Source organism: Schistocerca americana, chromosome X, assembly GCF_021461395.2.
Source record: "Schistocerca americana isolate TAMUIC-IGC-003095 chromosome X, iqSchAmer2.1, whole genome shotgun sequence".
Taxonomy (NCBI): domain Eukaryota; kingdom Metazoa; phylum Arthropoda; class Insecta; order Orthoptera; family Acrididae; genus Schistocerca; species Schistocerca americana.
In genome coordinates this window covers 105,867,279-105,884,168 of record NC_060130.1, presented here as the reverse complement: position 1 = coordinate 105,884,168, position 16,890 = coordinate 105,867,279, and the positions used below count along the sequence as shown (strand labels likewise).

The 16,890-nt window shown below is 36.7% G+C and overlaps 1 protein-coding gene across 4 annotated transcripts in view; it reads left to right on the top strand.

Annotated features, from left to right (window-relative positions):
• LOC124555453 (muscle calcium channel subunit alpha-1-like) overlaps window positions 1–16,890 on the top strand; it is a 566,027-nt gene that overhangs the window by 368,757 nt on the left and 180,380 nt on the right. The window lies entirely within an intron of this gene.

Sequence of the window (16,890 nt, the reverse complement as noted above, 5' to 3'; positions counted from 1 at the left end):
TTTCTGTATGTCATTGTCATATATGTGGTGCATACTTTAAATAAATAAAGAATTAATTCTTTTTTTAATTGATGTAATATGAATTATTTTAATAGATTTTTCATAAAGTTTCCTGTTGCATTTGTATATATAATCCTTAATGGTTACCAGTTTTGTACAAGTCTCTTCATTTTCCAACCATTGACTGCGTCTTTATCATGTGACTGTAAAATAATTCCAGTATACTCTATAAAAGTTTTGTTCTTATCTTCGAGTATTCATTTTAACTGTCTGTCCTTGACACAATTGAGTTGCATACAGTAGATCAACATAGCAAATGTGATTGAATGTTGCTAAGTGGACCTAGTGTATGGAAGACAATTGCACCAAGAGGAGATAATTCAGAAGTACTCGGTAAGAACAGAACAAAACTTTCATATATTGCACTGAAATTATTGTACAATCACATAATAAATATGCCACCAGTGGCTGGAAAATAATCAGGCTCTTTTATAACTAACCACTATTAAAGAATATGCAGCTATGACAGGAAACTAAATAAATAATAAAATATAGTTGATAGTCCTTTGTGCCAACGCAATGTTGGACTTACACGAATTAATTTTTTATTTGTATGTTGCTGTCCATTAAATTGAATTTTTCCTTAAATATTTTTTGAGACATTTCAACTGTATTGCATTTCAGGATTGTAACTTATTTCACTTCTTTTATTAGTAAAAAAATATTTTTATGTTTGTTAATACCAAAATATAGTATATGGACAATGCACATGTTATTTAATAAGTCTTGCTACTTTGTTTATCCTATTGGACATAACACTTTTCTGTCTTTGGTATTCATTTTAATACTGTGCACATTAGCATAGAATTTGTGATTGATAGATGGAATTGTACAATAAATCTTTATTAAGTGCTATAAACTGCCATTTTATGGTCCATATAATGCATTCTCCATTAAAATGGCAAAAAAGTGTAACTCATAAAGCCAATCCACCACAGTCATGATTTCCAATTTGATTGTATGGTGTCAACGAGGGAAGTAAGGGCTTTTTTATTGTTACAATGTTTAAGGATAAAATTTTAAATGCCTGCAGCTGTAACTTATCTGTAAGCAGTGTGTGCAGCATGAAGTGTAAAGTATCTAAATAAACTAGCTCTCCTGTGCTGAAATGCATGTCTATAGTATCATCAGGACATGCAACTCATGTCAGAGTTAGCCAACAGCTCACTGCTAAAAGCATGAAGGTTCTTCACTGCAGACGCAAGCATAGTATATATAGATGGCATGCAAGTTGAATGTTCAGGCATAGTATTTTATCTGGGCATAAAAACAAATTATTTGACTATCATATTCATGCTTAATATTTCAGATGGTAATGTCCAAAATATTTTTAGTTTTAACTGCTACAGAAGTGTAAATGACAGTTACTTAAAATGTACCAAATGATAGGGGTTCCCATTACTAAGTGTTAAAGGACATATGAACTGCATTTACTCATATCATTAATTGAGGAGAGGACTTGCAATTTTGAAAGATATTCCCCATTCCAGTAACATATTCCCTATGTTTTGTACTACAGTCCCTCTAGCTCTCTGGCTGTATTTTCCAGTTTGGGTAGTTTTGATTGCTCATAGATTGTAGGTACTTCAACAGCAAGCAAAAGCCTTAAAATTATTATTAAGTGGATCTTTAGTATAATTTTAAGGACTACCACAGAAAGAAGGATATAATTTTATAATAAAATTGACGCTCACTTCCAAACGCCTATACATACATCTCTATAGTACTGGTCATCACTAAAAGAAATATCATTTTGAGTCTCACTTTACATTTCATGTCAGTTCAGCAAGATTTGAATATGTGAATTATTATCTTGTGACCTTATAATTTATGTGCATAAATAATGGCACATACTTTTGGGGTGTACAGAAGGTACTTTCATTTCTAAAAGTAGAAAATATAATGACATTAGACTGAAGTAAACTTAAACTCCAAAGTGTGATATATATATATATGCTGGTTGCAGCAATGAAGGAAAATTTGTACCAAACCAGGATTCAAACATGGATCTACTGCTTGCTAGTAAGATGCACTAACTACTACACCACCCTGGAACAGTGGCTTTGCACAACTGCGCAGACAACTCTAGCATGCCTCCATCCTGCATCCAAATTGTCATTCACACCTCAGCTCACTTGGTATTCCCTCATAACTCAAACAGCATTGAAGAGATTCTCCAGCTGTATTGAAACAGCACCTCAGCATTAAATGAAATGGGGGATCTTGACTGAAACCCAGGTATATGTGGTTTCATCAATGAAACTAAATGGTTGCAGAGACCTTTTAATGTCTCAAACATCTGTGATGTATATATGTAGACTGAATCAATGAATGGAGGGAGAGAGGTATGCTAGAGTAGTCCATGCTGTTGTGCACAGCCACTGTGCCAGGGTGGCATATTGTTTAGTGCATCTGCCTAGCGAGCAGGAGATCCATGTTCAAATCCCATCCTTCATACAAATTTTCATTCATTGCTTCCATATATTATAGACCTATGAGATTTGAAAATGTCTCTGGAACAATTTAGTTTCATTTGATTAAATTTTAAAGCATCAAAACTTTTATAACACGGCAAAGATAACAACGCCAAAACTTGTCGGAGTGTTCATCTGTACCACCTGCTACTCTTATGATGCACAAGTACACAAAAATGTGCCATTACCACAATATTAAGTGTCAAATTTAAAATTTAATAAGGCTGTGGCAGCTATATAACTTCACCTACTTCGGTAACTTATTTGCAGAAGGTAATGGCAGGAATGCAACATACTTTGATTAGTCTGTTCCTAATTGTGCAGGCTGGCCTGACCCAGCTTATATAATTATAATATGAAGGGACAAATCAGTGATATTAGCCAGCTTGTGTGTAACTTCTGTTATGTGAATTAAAAATGGACATTTCACTGTTGTTGTGCAATGCATATGCACCACATCAGATACGGTGAACTGATATAGGAAAGAGGATTGGGAGGGATTTTTCATTGTTACATCAAATACTTGTGAATTGACAGTTACATATTCATAAGGCATACCGTACTTCAGACATTTGATTAATTTCATTGTGAGTGAAACAGTATTAAGCCATTGCATTGATCTGAAATTTTATCAGGCACATACTTGCACACATAATTTTTTTTCCTTTTCCTTTAATATATTAAAACTGGCCTGTTTTTTATGAAAAAATCTCAACTTTAGTGCAGTACTACTTTTGAAAAAAAAAAAAAACAGGTGCAACCCAAGCGTAAAAGATCTTAATCACAGAGATATCAGTGCCAATTTGGATACCACTATTCTTTTAATGTTTGTACATACTCTGAGTTTTAATGTTTGTACATTGCAGACAGTGAAACACTCCCATCCATTGATGCAGAGATGCTAAAGTGTCTGTGCAGTTACATGTGTCAATGTATCATGTGTAAATCAGCTGCATTTGAGTTGATGCATTTCCTGATTTTTATTTGCAGTTTCCATTCTGGAAGTTCTATAATTGTGACCAGTTGCTATACAGGAGTGTTTTTCAACCTGTGGGTCATAACCCCAAGGGGGTTGAAAAGTTGTTTTGGGGGGGTTGCAATCACGAAAGGAACCAGTTGCAACATGGCCAGTAACAAATGTTTTGTGACAATCATCTGTTATGCTAGAAATGCCACATGGAAGTGACGAGGTTTTGTGAGAGCACTTTATACAGTTGCTCACTTTCAGTTGTGAAACATTTTTATTAATGAATATGAATTTAATTTAAATCTGTTGAGCATTGAAATGTGCAAAGACTTGCAGCAATGCGAAGAGACACAGTGTCTGTTGAACTCCTTTGTCATCTGCGAAATAAAGTTAGGGCAATGTGTGTCACCAAGTCCTGTATAGATTATATTCATGAATTCACCTCAGAGATATTTGTGTAGAAATGGTGCTGCAGAGCAGCATCTTGTAAAGTACTGACAACTTAGTTTTCATGCTTAAACTCTTCGCCGTGTGGTTAGAGGTGCCATGTCACTGACTGCATGGCTCCTCCCACCGGAGGTTTGAGTAGTGTGTAAGCCTAGGGACTGATGACCTCTGTAGTTTGGTCCTTTAAGAACTCTCACACATTTCAACATTTGAAATCTGCTGTGGTAAAATTCCATGGAACTAGAACTCTAGAAGAGTTGATGAACAAACACACACACACACACACACACACACACACACACACACACACACACACACAGCTCACATGCAAGACTGCAAGACTTCACGACATGGTTACTAGAATGTAGCGTCCTTTGAACCAAACAATAGAAGACCAAGAAGAGATAGCATGAAGTTCAGCATTTTCTACTGAATGAATCTAGGACATTTGAGCTCATCTCAGATTTTAATTGACACAGTGTGCTTACACTGTTTCTATTTTTGTAGGTCTGTGGCTTGGTTGGAATTCCCACAAATGGTTCAATTCTCACTTCTTTTGTGTTGTTAATTATGTGTTTGCTGTGAAGTGAGACATTTTTAATTTTGATAGACCAACGGTCGGCAGCTGGTGGATGGCGGTCCAATCTGGACGGTGGAAGGTCAAAAACTAGACCGCCAGCAAGAAAGTATATTCAAGAAAATTATTTTAAAAATTGTTTTTTTGTAGGTAACAATATGTTTGAGTGGCACCCTTATCACTTTTAATAGTATTTTACAAGTAATTGCATGACCCACTTGTTTTGAGTTCTTAATGGTTAGTAGGTAGATTAAAAACACAGTTGCTATGCTGTGTAGCTCAGGAGGGCGCACTGCAGAGCAGAGGCAGAGGGGAGAGCAAGCTGTCTGGCTGGCACAGCATGTTGTGTTGATCCACATGAAAGCTCTGCACATTTGAAGGCAACACAAGACTTTTATTTAATGAAATAGGAAATTTTATAAATCAACCTCTGACTCTGGAAACTTGAGAAGCCTCTTTTAATCAGAGCAGGCATATTCATTTTAACACAACTATAACAGAAGCTTAATCCTGCTTTATGAAACTTTGATGTGAAATGACAGTTTTATCTTTCGGGCAAGTGAACACAGTGACCTGTGACATGGAAGCAGCTCCTTTATGGTGCCGTGGCACATGATTTGTGCCCAGCAGTATCTTTTAAAGAATGAATAGAAATAAAATAGACAAATTTTAATCGTCACTTTGTCAAGAGTAGTTGCGACCTCATTCACAGCTATCATTCATTGGTCTTGTAGTAACAAGAAGCCTATAATGTTTGTTTGCATCAATATGGAACCTAAAATTCACAAAGATAATTCTAAAAACAGGAAGTATTTAACTGACTGGACTGAAGAACAATTGTTTTTCATTTTTTTACGCTGCATTATAGGCCTGGAGCTGTTTCAGTTTGCCTCGTATATAACCAAACTGTTACTTATGTGAGACGTATCAATTTAAAGTGACACTAGTAAACATCTCATCACAATTCCATAAATGTAAATGTGTGGTCATGTGTTGTAATCTGACGACATCCATACAATAATTATTGTTCCACAGATGAATAAATAAATAAATAAATTTTCTTCTGGATAGTGAACCTCATAAAAAAATCTGTAGGCATATCTACCTTCTTTCAAAAAATGCATGCCCTTACAAAATCGCTCTATGAGCAGGCAAGTAAAAATCTGCTGAAAAAGTGTTGGCATATGTAGGGTGCTCAATAAACTGTAGAAGCCATTTTTGGACACTGAGATAGAAAAAAAATGTTGGAAGTGTCCACTGCACTTTCTCAAGAAAGAAAAGATGTTGTTGCCACAGTTCATGGTATTCATTGTCAGCAACAAGTTATACAAGAAGAACCAAAATTTTGGCTGGTGACAGTAAAACTAATTTGCATGAACTACTGCAGAAGACGCCTTGCCATGCCACAGCACTTGATGAATCATGAAGAACAAATGTCCACTTTCATGTGATTTTTGGATACTGAAAATAAATCATGTAGGAAAGCCTTACTATCATATGTTGCTTGACAAGACTCATGGAGATTTATTGAAGAGTTCTGAAGACTATATGAGAAAAACAACCATTAGGATGATAAAGTTATGTTTCTGTGGTGCCCTGGCGATGATCAGCAAAGAAAAGGGACTAGTAAAGAGAATCAAGGATAAGAATGCTGGGCTACTATCTTCCCAGTGCATAATTCACCAGACAGCCCTTTGTGGAAAACTTAGTACCACTCTGAAATAAGTAATGGATAGCTTTATCAAGTCGATTAATTTTATGAGGTCTCATTCTGTTCTTCAGCACAGACAGCACAAAGAGTTTCTATCTGAGTGTGATTCATCGCATTGTGACTCAATGCAGCACAAGGGTGGTCATTGGTTAAGCAAAGATCAAGTGATTAAATGATTTTGGCAAACAAAAGAACAATTAACCTCTTTTGTAGGCAAGAAGCTATGAGTTCCTAGCAATTGAATGCAGTATTCTGTCTGTGGATTTCCTGAAAGACATTCTAAAACGTTCAAATGCACTCAAGTACCAAGCTCCATGGAAATGGGAAATTAATATGCGATCTGACTCAAAGCATGTCTTCTTTCAATCACGAGCTGAATGTCTTTGAAAAAGAAATGTAATTCAAGAATATATTCACTTCCCAACAATTCTTGAAAATAAAAGTAATTCTGAAACAGGCATTTCAGTATTTTCATATTTTACATCTGATCTTAGGAAGAAATTTACAGCAAGATTCCAAAACTTTGCTGAGATACAGAAGTTACTGTGATTTTTAAAATCATCTTTTGAAGTTTCTCCAGTGGCAGAACTAACTGATGTGACCATGAAGTTGTTCCGCAATTCAAAGCCTTTCCTCCAAATAGAGATAATGGGCTTGAATGGAGACATTTCCTTGCAAATGTAGAAAACTCTGGCTAGCAAAATAAGGAAATTGTAAAAAAAATTGCCATTTACCTGCTATTATGTTTGACTTCACATGTTTGTGAAACTTATGCTCTCTAGTGTCTGTAATATGTAGTAAATCTACTGTTGAAACAGCCATAGTGCTGCTTCAATCATCACTGCAGTGGCAGATTTTGTACAAAGGCCTTTGCTTGTATGGTCATACTTATGATATGGATGGTTTGAAAGTGGATATGGGTGTCTGAAACTAGTCACAGTCTAGAGCTAAGAAATATACTTCCTAATGCAACTTATGATGGAGCTACAACAATTTATTCAATTTATTTTTAAAAAGATTGTTTTTGAAGGACCAGTATCTCTCAGGACTAACAGTCATCCACCTTGAAGATGCTCTTCACATGTCATGCATCCCGTGTGAACCTGACTTAAAAAAACTACGTCAAGACCACAAATGTGATTTTTGAATGGAGTTATATCTACTGATGGTTGTTCATATTATTCTCTGTAGTAAAATGTACCAAATATTCTCACAATTAATTAAAAAGAAATATCTTCTTCTTAAACTGGATGAAAGTAAATGAAAAAACCTGCCCAGTGCATGTCTGTACACTATGGGTTCTGTAATACAAACCCAAGGAATGTGAAATTTATTTTTCATTGAAATTACATAACTACTTGTTCAACAGTAATGTACTGTGATGTCACTTAAGGAGGATAATTTACTTCTGAGCCTTACCTGCAATAGGAAACATCTGTTATGTGAAACATATTTTCCTGTAGGTGCTCACGTGAAAATATGGTAATGCATTCCATTATGAAATAAATACTAAACATGTTCATAAAACAGTAATATAGTGTATAATATTATACATCCTTTTTTATGTATGAAAGTTGTCTAAGGACATTTGTTTTTGCTTGCTCTTCAAAACGAGTGCTAAACACAGAAGACAGCTAGTTAAATGAAACATCTTTCCACACATTGGTTAATGCACAGTTTTATTGAATTCATGTTGGTAAATGATGACAGATCTAAAATAGAATTTATAAATGGCTATTTGAAGACCATGAAGTAATATGAGTCTTTGAAGTTAGGAGAACTTGCAACATTATTACAGAGAATTTGTAACATCATCATAGAGTCCTGAGTGGAAGTACTGTAGGCAACAATTTCAAAATGAGTAATGTGGCTAAGATACAGCTGAATACTGCATTCTCAGCAGCACTGTCATTTGTTGGAGCTTCTACTATACAAGAAGGAAGGTCATAGAAAATCAAGTGACTTAATGTGCAACTATAGCAGCTGAGGACAGAAGGTTATTTTTCAATAGTTACCAGAGGCTAAAAAGAGGCACTGGACAGACTTATTATGTGAAACAGTGCTCATTAAGGGATTCAAGCTTTTACAAAGTTATATTGTGTATTACTCATTATATGAATCACTCTTTACAGAAGGTGTTCATTAGGTGAGGTTTGACTGTACTTTATTCATCGTAATAATAATACTGACGTAAACATTAAACTGTTTATTCTTCCGTATTTTCTGTTATTCCATTGTTATTTCTTTCCTCCAGAATACAAGCCATAGCATCAAGAGTAAAGTCAATAACAATAATTGTATTATTCAGTGATTATATGCAAATGCACATTGCTTTATTGACACAACTGCAATTTTATGCTTAATGACTAATGTCTTTCATTTATATTATTTAAAATCATACTTGACATTTATCAGGATAAAAAAATCCAAAAATTTCAATGAGAAGACTTTGTCTGTTTATTTGTTAATAATTTGTCAAATATTGGCTCTATTTTTGACCACAAATAAACAACTCATTTTCTAAATGAAGCCTATTTCTCTGCCTACAATGTTCACCATTGAAGAGAATGTCTAATTTACATAGATAGGAAGTGGTGAATGTCACTAATAAAAAGCTCTCCTTGCCAGCTGTGGATATTCATCTTTTCTCCTCATCCAGAAGATGTCAAACTTTTCCAAATTGAATTCCATTTTAAGCATGTCGTAAGCAGCAAAATCAATAAGTGTTTCTTTCATCGTCATGTTCACATCAGCCAGTTGTACTGACATATCCAAAAATGGGTTTAGTATCCATCTATGCCCATTAACAGCTTCAGAGTTCAGTTCTGGAAAGAAACTTAAATAGTTTCCCTTCTAAATTATGCAAGCTCTTTATAATGCAAGGAATGTGAGAACTTACTACCCCCAACTGGTCTATTGCAATTCCTTTGCCAATCTTCTGAAGTCTAGGGAAAGACTCAAATGTCATCTTTTGTAAAGATGTTGACCACAAATGAAGTTTCCTCTGATTTTATCCTTGGTTGTAATGTTTGTTTTTTTCCCCCTCCCTTGGAGGCTCTTGTTTAAAATATTTAGTTGGTTAAAGAGATCAGTGAGCAGTGAGAAATGCTATTTTTGATAGCTAAACACAACTACAAAAATAATTCACTTATCCAGCTTTAGAATCTTGTAAGAACATTAGCACTTAAGCTTTTAGTTCCAAAACTCGTGTCAATACCTTTTCTTTGGAAAGCCACCCGACTTCTGTGTGATAAAGGAGATTTTGATCAAGCAAACCTATGTCTTCACAAATGAATCAAAACAGTCAAGTTTTCAGTGCTTTACCTTCAATAGAGTTCACAGTTTTGATCACCTCTTTAAGCACATCATTTAAATCAGAAAGTAAAACAGGAAACAGAAAGCAGTGTGTCTCAAACCATTTTGCATTATTGATTTTAATTTGACAACGAGCCCGTTTTTATTGGCAGGCAGAGTTTTAGTACCATCACTGTCATGAGTGATACATTTTGTCCAATCAGCCTCATAGTGCAAGTGCTTTCTAAAACCATGTCATACAAACATTGGCCAACAGTGTAGGAAGTGTTTGAAAAATAAAATTTCTTCTGTCATACTTTCAACTGCCTCAAATTACACAGATACTGTAAATTGGACATGCTCTGAAATATCAGTAGAGTCATCAAACTGAAAAGTGGACTCCTCTTTAATTTTGGAGTAATTGTTGTTGAATGTCACCGACCATATCATTTGTTCTGCATTCAGTTGTATTATCAAAATGTGATATGCTTTTTAACTTGTTTGCTTCTTGCTTAGCTAACATAATTACAACCATATCCAGAGCTGCTGTCAAAATAACATTCTCAGCATCTGTATGTGGCTAGCCTGCTTTAGCAACTCAGTAGCTAGCAAATAATGCTTTCTTGTTGACACTTGATACCTAAAATCAGATAAAAATATTGTTAAATAAGAAAAACAAATAAACAATCAATGACATAACATTGTTTTTAATCAACAAATAACAATACTGTTTTGTTATCTGAATCATAGTAATTAGCTATTAGTTAAGGGTTTTCATTTTTTTTTCAAAGAAATTCAATGGTTCATCAGCTTCCTTGGAATGTTTAGTTGAAAGGCGATGCATAAGCTTTGATGGTTTCAAACTTGCACCTGAAAATACTTCACAGATATTTTACATTTGTGTTTATTATTCATGATAATAAAACATTACTTCAAATAATTGTTATTAGAAAGTCTTTGCTTCACAATTTTGATTTGCATCAGTGACTGCCACCTTCACCAGGCAAGACGACTGCACAGACCTTTTGGGAAACTACTCCATTTCTTGCTTGGCTGGAGGGAAGCACAAATACACTATAATCACATTGATACTTACTGATGTACTCAGACAACTGATTAAACCTGTGGTGTCACCGCCAGACACCACACTTGCTAGGTGGTAGCCTTTAAATCGGTCGCGGTCCGCTAGTAAACGTCAGACCCGCGTGTCGCCACTGTCAGTGATTGCAGACCAAGCGCCGCCACACGGCAGGTCTAGAGAGACTTCCTAGCACTCACCCCAGTTGTACAGCTGACTTTGCTAGCGATGGTTCACTGACAAATTACGCTCTCATTTGCCGAGACGATAGTTAGCATAGCCTTCAGCTACGTCATTTGCTACGACCTAGCAAGGCGTCATTATCATTTGCTATTTATCTTGTGATGCATGTACCGTCAAGAGCTATGTTCACCAATTATGGATTAAAGTTAAGTATTCCAACAGCTACGTACTTTATTTGCTAGACTCAAATCCCTGACCTGTTCCAGACCTCACGCCAGCCTGCGTGAGCTTAAACACGTGCCTTTCGGCTTCACCTCCTAGTGGCTTGGCTGTCTTGCCAAGTCACAACAAAACCAAGTGAAAATATGCGCCTAGGAAAACAGCTTGACTCTTTCTCGGCCTCACGTACTCACCATGGTGTTACCCGCATAGCACTGGGACTACCTTGCTCAGTGCACTTGATTTCTTGATCAGTATAGTATCAATAGAAATAATATTAAATACATTGCCTTTGAAATCACTGATATAGTTTTATTAAAATCAGTGCTGTAACAACATGTATATGTATAATTTAATGGCAAAACTACAAGCGAATTTTCAGAATAAAATGACACGTATATTCATAAAGAAATATATGTGGGGTTTTGGCCTTCCACAAACAGTTTGTTCTGGAAAAGCACTCCACAGAAAAAAATATGATAGCTTTAAGACTAGGAACAAAATTTACAGTATAAACTGAGAAAATATCTAAGTTTTAAGTGAACAAAGTTGTTTGCAGAAAGCCATCAACAAAATGGAAACAGTGTTCTAATAAAAATTGTTTCAGTATACCTCTTATTTTTCTTGGAGATCTGGTTCACTTGATGGCTATTGGATGGTTGTATATTTGTGTGCTTATAAATATAACACAACTTGCATTTAGTATTGGGATGTGTGGTGTAATTTGTAATTGAGTTTTGTTTCAGTGTCATTGGGATAGTAATCTAGATGCTGTACTGTAAACCAAGTTAAATTCATTATATTAACAAGATGGATATGATAGGGTTGAGTAATTTGAACAGCAGTTTTAAACTGCTCCTCTTTCTCCATAGATGATATTACCATCATTGCTTGTTTGTACAAGTTAAAAATTATGAGAGATTCAGAGCTGTTTCACTGGAAAATCAGGCATAAATGTTGCTTAATTCAAATGTAGTTTGGTACTCAAGCTTCAAAATATATATAATAAAAACAATAAGTTTTTGAAAATATAATATAGTTGGACAGATAAAAGAATCTACTCACCATGTACTGTTAGGAGAAAACGCACAAAAGTTGATGAGTCAGGGGAGACTTACTGGATGGGCCAAGTAGGAAAGACTGTCTGAGGTTCTGGATGACTTTCCCCTAACTGTCCCCATTTCCGAAACATTTCCAGTCCTTTTTCTTCATCCCTCTTCTACCCCTTCCACCCTTCTGTCAGAAAAAGGAGCCACTGGCTCTGAAAGCTTGCACACTGCCTTAACTTTTGTGTGTGTTTCCTTCCGCCACCACTTGGTGAGTAGATTTTTTATGTGTCCAATTAAAATATATATAAGTGCATTGCATCTCTTATTCACTGCTGTAGGAAAGACTTTTATTGAGTTGTTTTGGTTATATCTTTATTTGAAGTTATTGGTTTAGTGTATTACTGATGAACACTCCAAAGAAATGCTATTTCTATCAATATACAGAATGAATCACCTAAAACTTAAATCCCTTTCACTTTGTAGATCATTCAAAATATCAGAATAACGGTTTTGGGAAATGGTAGTAGATAGATGACGTAATTTTGTTGGAGGTGTAATACTTTTAACTCTTGTATCATATGACATATTGGAGTAAATATTTTTTAAAAATGGAATCGTACACACTGAAGAGCCAAAGAAATTGCTACACCTGCCTAATATCATGTAGGGCCCCCATGAGCACACAAAAGTGCCACAACATGGCGTGTCATGGACTCAACTAATGTCTGAAGTAGTGCTGGAGGGAACTGACACCATGAATCCTATAGGTCTGTCCATAAATCCATAACAGTACAAGGGGGTGGAGATCTTTTCTGAACAGCATGTTGCAAGGCATCCCAGATATGCTTAATAATGTTCATGTCTGCGGAGTCTGGTGGCCAGTGGAAGTGTTTAAACTCAGAAGAGAGTTCCTGGAGCCACTCTTTAGCCCTTCTCGACATGTGGGATGTCACATTGTCCTGGTGGAATTGCCCAAATCTGTCAGAATGCACAACAGACATGAATGGATGCAGGTGATCAGACAGGATGCTTACTGCCAGAGTCGTGGCTAGAGTTATCAGGGGTCCCATATCACTCCAACACCGTTAAGGACCCTCCACCAGCTTGAACAGTCCTCTGCTGACATGCAGGGTCCATGGATTCATGAGGTTGTCTCCATACCCATACACATCATTCCGCACGATACAATTTGAAATGAGACTCGCCCAACCATGCAACGTGTTTCCACTAATCAACAGTCCAAAGTCTGTGTTGACAGACCCAGGCGAGGTGGAAAGCTTTGTGTTGTGCAGTCATCAAGGGTACACAAGTGGCCTTCAGCTCCAAAAGCCCATATTGATGATGTTTCATTGAATGGCTCACACACTGACACTTTTTGATGGTCCAGCATTGAAATCAGCAGCAATTTGTGGAAGGGTTGCACTTCTGTCATGATGAACAATACTCTTCAGTCATCATTGATCCTGTTCTTGCAGGATCTTTTTCCGGCTGCAGTGATGTCGGGGATTTGATGTTTTACCTGATTTTTGATATTCACGGTACACTTGCGAAATGATCATATGGGAAAATCCCCACTTCATCACTACCTTGGAGATTCTGTGTCCCATCACTCATGTGCCAACTATAACACCATGCTCAAACTCATTTAAATCTTGATAACCTCCCATTGTAGCAGTAGTAACCGATCTAACAACTGCACCAGACACTTGTTGTTTTATATAGGTGCTGCCAATGGCAGCACCATATTCTGTCTGGTTACATATCTCTGTATTTGAATATGCATGCCTATACCAGTTTCTTTGGCTTTTCAGTGTATTTTTTAATAGCATTCAAAAGTTCTTGAAAAGACTAGTAAGGTGATGTAACAGTCAATGATGTTCAAAATGAAACTTCCACAAAAGTAAATGAGAATATCCAAATATTGAAAGGCAAGGTATACAGAATTGCCTATTGCAGTGCAAACCGCCAAGTGAGGCTCTCGTGCTAGGCCACACCATTACATGCAGCAAGGAGATAGACCCATGGTAATAAGATAAAACTAAATTCTTTTTGGCCGCTCAGTCCAGAATGTCTTGTGCCACATTGAGCAGAAGCAGCAATTACAGAATTACATGACCCTCGGCCTACTGTCTTTTGCCAAAAATCTCATTACAAAATCTTGAACCATTCATGAAAGAAAAGAGGTGTAAATTTTAGGTGATTTACCCTGTATAGGAAGGGGTAACATTATGTATTGTATGGAGGTTCATATGTACAGTTTTCTATACATTTATTAGTGACCTGGTTGCTTCAGACTCAGGTTTTATATGAGGATGATTTTCATTGGCTGCATTGTGTAGTATATTGGTTGTCAGTACACTTGTGTCAACTGAATAGAATGTTAACTAGCCTTATTTATGTTATCAGGGAGGACATTAATGTACAATGTGAGAAGAACTGTGGCAAGTGGCACACTGTCCAGTCATCCAGATTTTGGCTTTTTGTGATTTTCCTTCATCACTCCTGGCAAATGCTGGGAGGGTCCCTTTGAAAGTGCATGGCTGATTTAGTTCTCTGTCCCTGCTACAGTCAGAACTTGTGCTCCATCTCTAATGACCTCAGAGTTGCTGGGATGTTGAACCTTAAACTTCTTTCCTTTTCTTTTTGGCATGAAGGTTGATTTGAACATTGCAGTGCTTTACTAGACATGTTCATATTGGAAGTGGTAAACCCTTGCCTTCATCTGAGATTTGAGTTGACCTACTCACTCAGTTACAGTAGGACATACAGTTTAACGTGGGCCCCAAGTGACAATGCACCTCACCATTTTTCACTTACACAAATTATTGCCAGTGGTGAGTGAAGTGATAAGTAACAGAAAAATAGCAGAAGACTTATCCACTGAACCACATTCTCTTATTATTACAGAATTATTCCTAATATTGATTTATAAAATGTCTTACATATTGTGTAGTAATATGTCAGAAGTTTCAAAGCCTTAAGTAAAATAATTAATATAAGCATTCATACTAACAAATTGTTTTCTTTAATTTTTACTGTGATTTATGAATGCTTTAACAACAGATACAGGTGCCTCAAACAATACATCTGCCATAAACCAAAAACTAAAGTTAAATTGCCAATTTGTTTTATCAGCAATATTGTATATATTATCCAGAGTTACACATAGGACGGCATCACAGTTATTATCAAGCAAAACAACATTCAGGTTCACTCAATTCATGCCAAACAAACCTAACAAATGTGGTCTCAAATTTTGGATTGCTGCTGATGTATCAACAAATTATTTAAGTAATACTTTGCCATACCTTGGAAAAGAGGTCACATTAGAGAGTGTTAACCATTCAGAGAGTACAACGGTCTACATCCCATGTAGCTATTTCAAAATCAAGGAAGAAACATAATGACAAACAATGTCTTCATGTCTCCTCAACTTGCTAATAAGCTCAAAGAAAAGAAAATTTCATTAGATGATGCAATGAATGAAATACATCATGAAATACCTGATGAGGTAAAGAAACCAAATGCTGAAATACACTCCACACCCATCCTGTGTCAGACTGGCAACACAGACTGCACCATGACTGAATACCAGGCGAGAAAGAATAAAAACTTCATTCTTCTACTGAAGTAGCAGTACACAAAGAACGAAAGAAAAAACCTGAAACCATGAAATTCTACAAGGCAACAAAGTACACACATAAAAGAAAAGTTTTGCATCACCTCGCTTCCGAGAGTTCTGGAACATGTACAAAAAATTGGAACAGAGATCAACATAAACATCATTTCTGCCCTTTCTATTGTTCATGAAAACCACACATTGCATGTTGTACCACCATGCAGCGAGACCTTCAGAGGTGGCGGTCCACATTTCTGTACACATCGGTACCTCTAATACCCAGTAACGTGTCCTCTTGCATTCATACATGCCTGTATTAGTCATGGCATACTATCCACAAGTTCATCAAGGCACTGTTGATCCATATTGTCCCGCTCCTCAATGGTGATTCGGCATGGCTGATGGATCATGTCACAGCACTTTTCAATCTATCCCAGGCATGTTCGAAAGGGTTCATGTCTGCAGAACATGCTGATCACTCTAGTTGAGGAATGTTATTATCCTGAAGTAAGTCATTCACAAGATGTGCATGTTGGGGGCACAAATTATTGTCCATGAAGATGAATACCTCGCCTATATGCTGCCGATGTGATTGCACTATCGATTGAAGGATGGAATTTATGTATCTTACAGCCTTTATGGCACCTTCCATGACCACCAGTAGTGTATGTCGGCCCCACATAATGCCACCCCAAAACATCAGGGAACTTCCATCTTGCTGCATTTTCTGGAGTGTGTGTCTAAGGCGTTCAGCCTGAGCAGGTTGGCTCCAAACATGTCTGTGACAATTGTCTGGTTGAAGGCATATGCGACACTCATCAGTGAAGAGAACATGTTGCCAATCCTGGGCAGTCCATTTGGCATGTTGTTGGGCCCATCTGTACTGCACTGCATGGTGTCATGTTTGCAAAGATGGACCTTTCCATGAACGTCGGAAGTGAAGTTGCGCATCATGCAGCCTATTGTGCACAGTTTGAGTTGTAACACGACGTCCTGTGGCTACACAAAAAGCATTATTCAACATGGTGGTGTTGCTGTCAGGGTTCCTCCAAGCTATAATCCATAGGTAGCAGTTATTCACTGCAGTAGTAGCCCCTGTGTGGCCTGAACAAGGCATTTTATATACAGTTCCTGTCTCTCTGTGTCTCCTCCATGTCTGAACAACTCTGAGATGCCTGGACACTTCCCTTGTTGAGAGCCCTTCCTGGCACA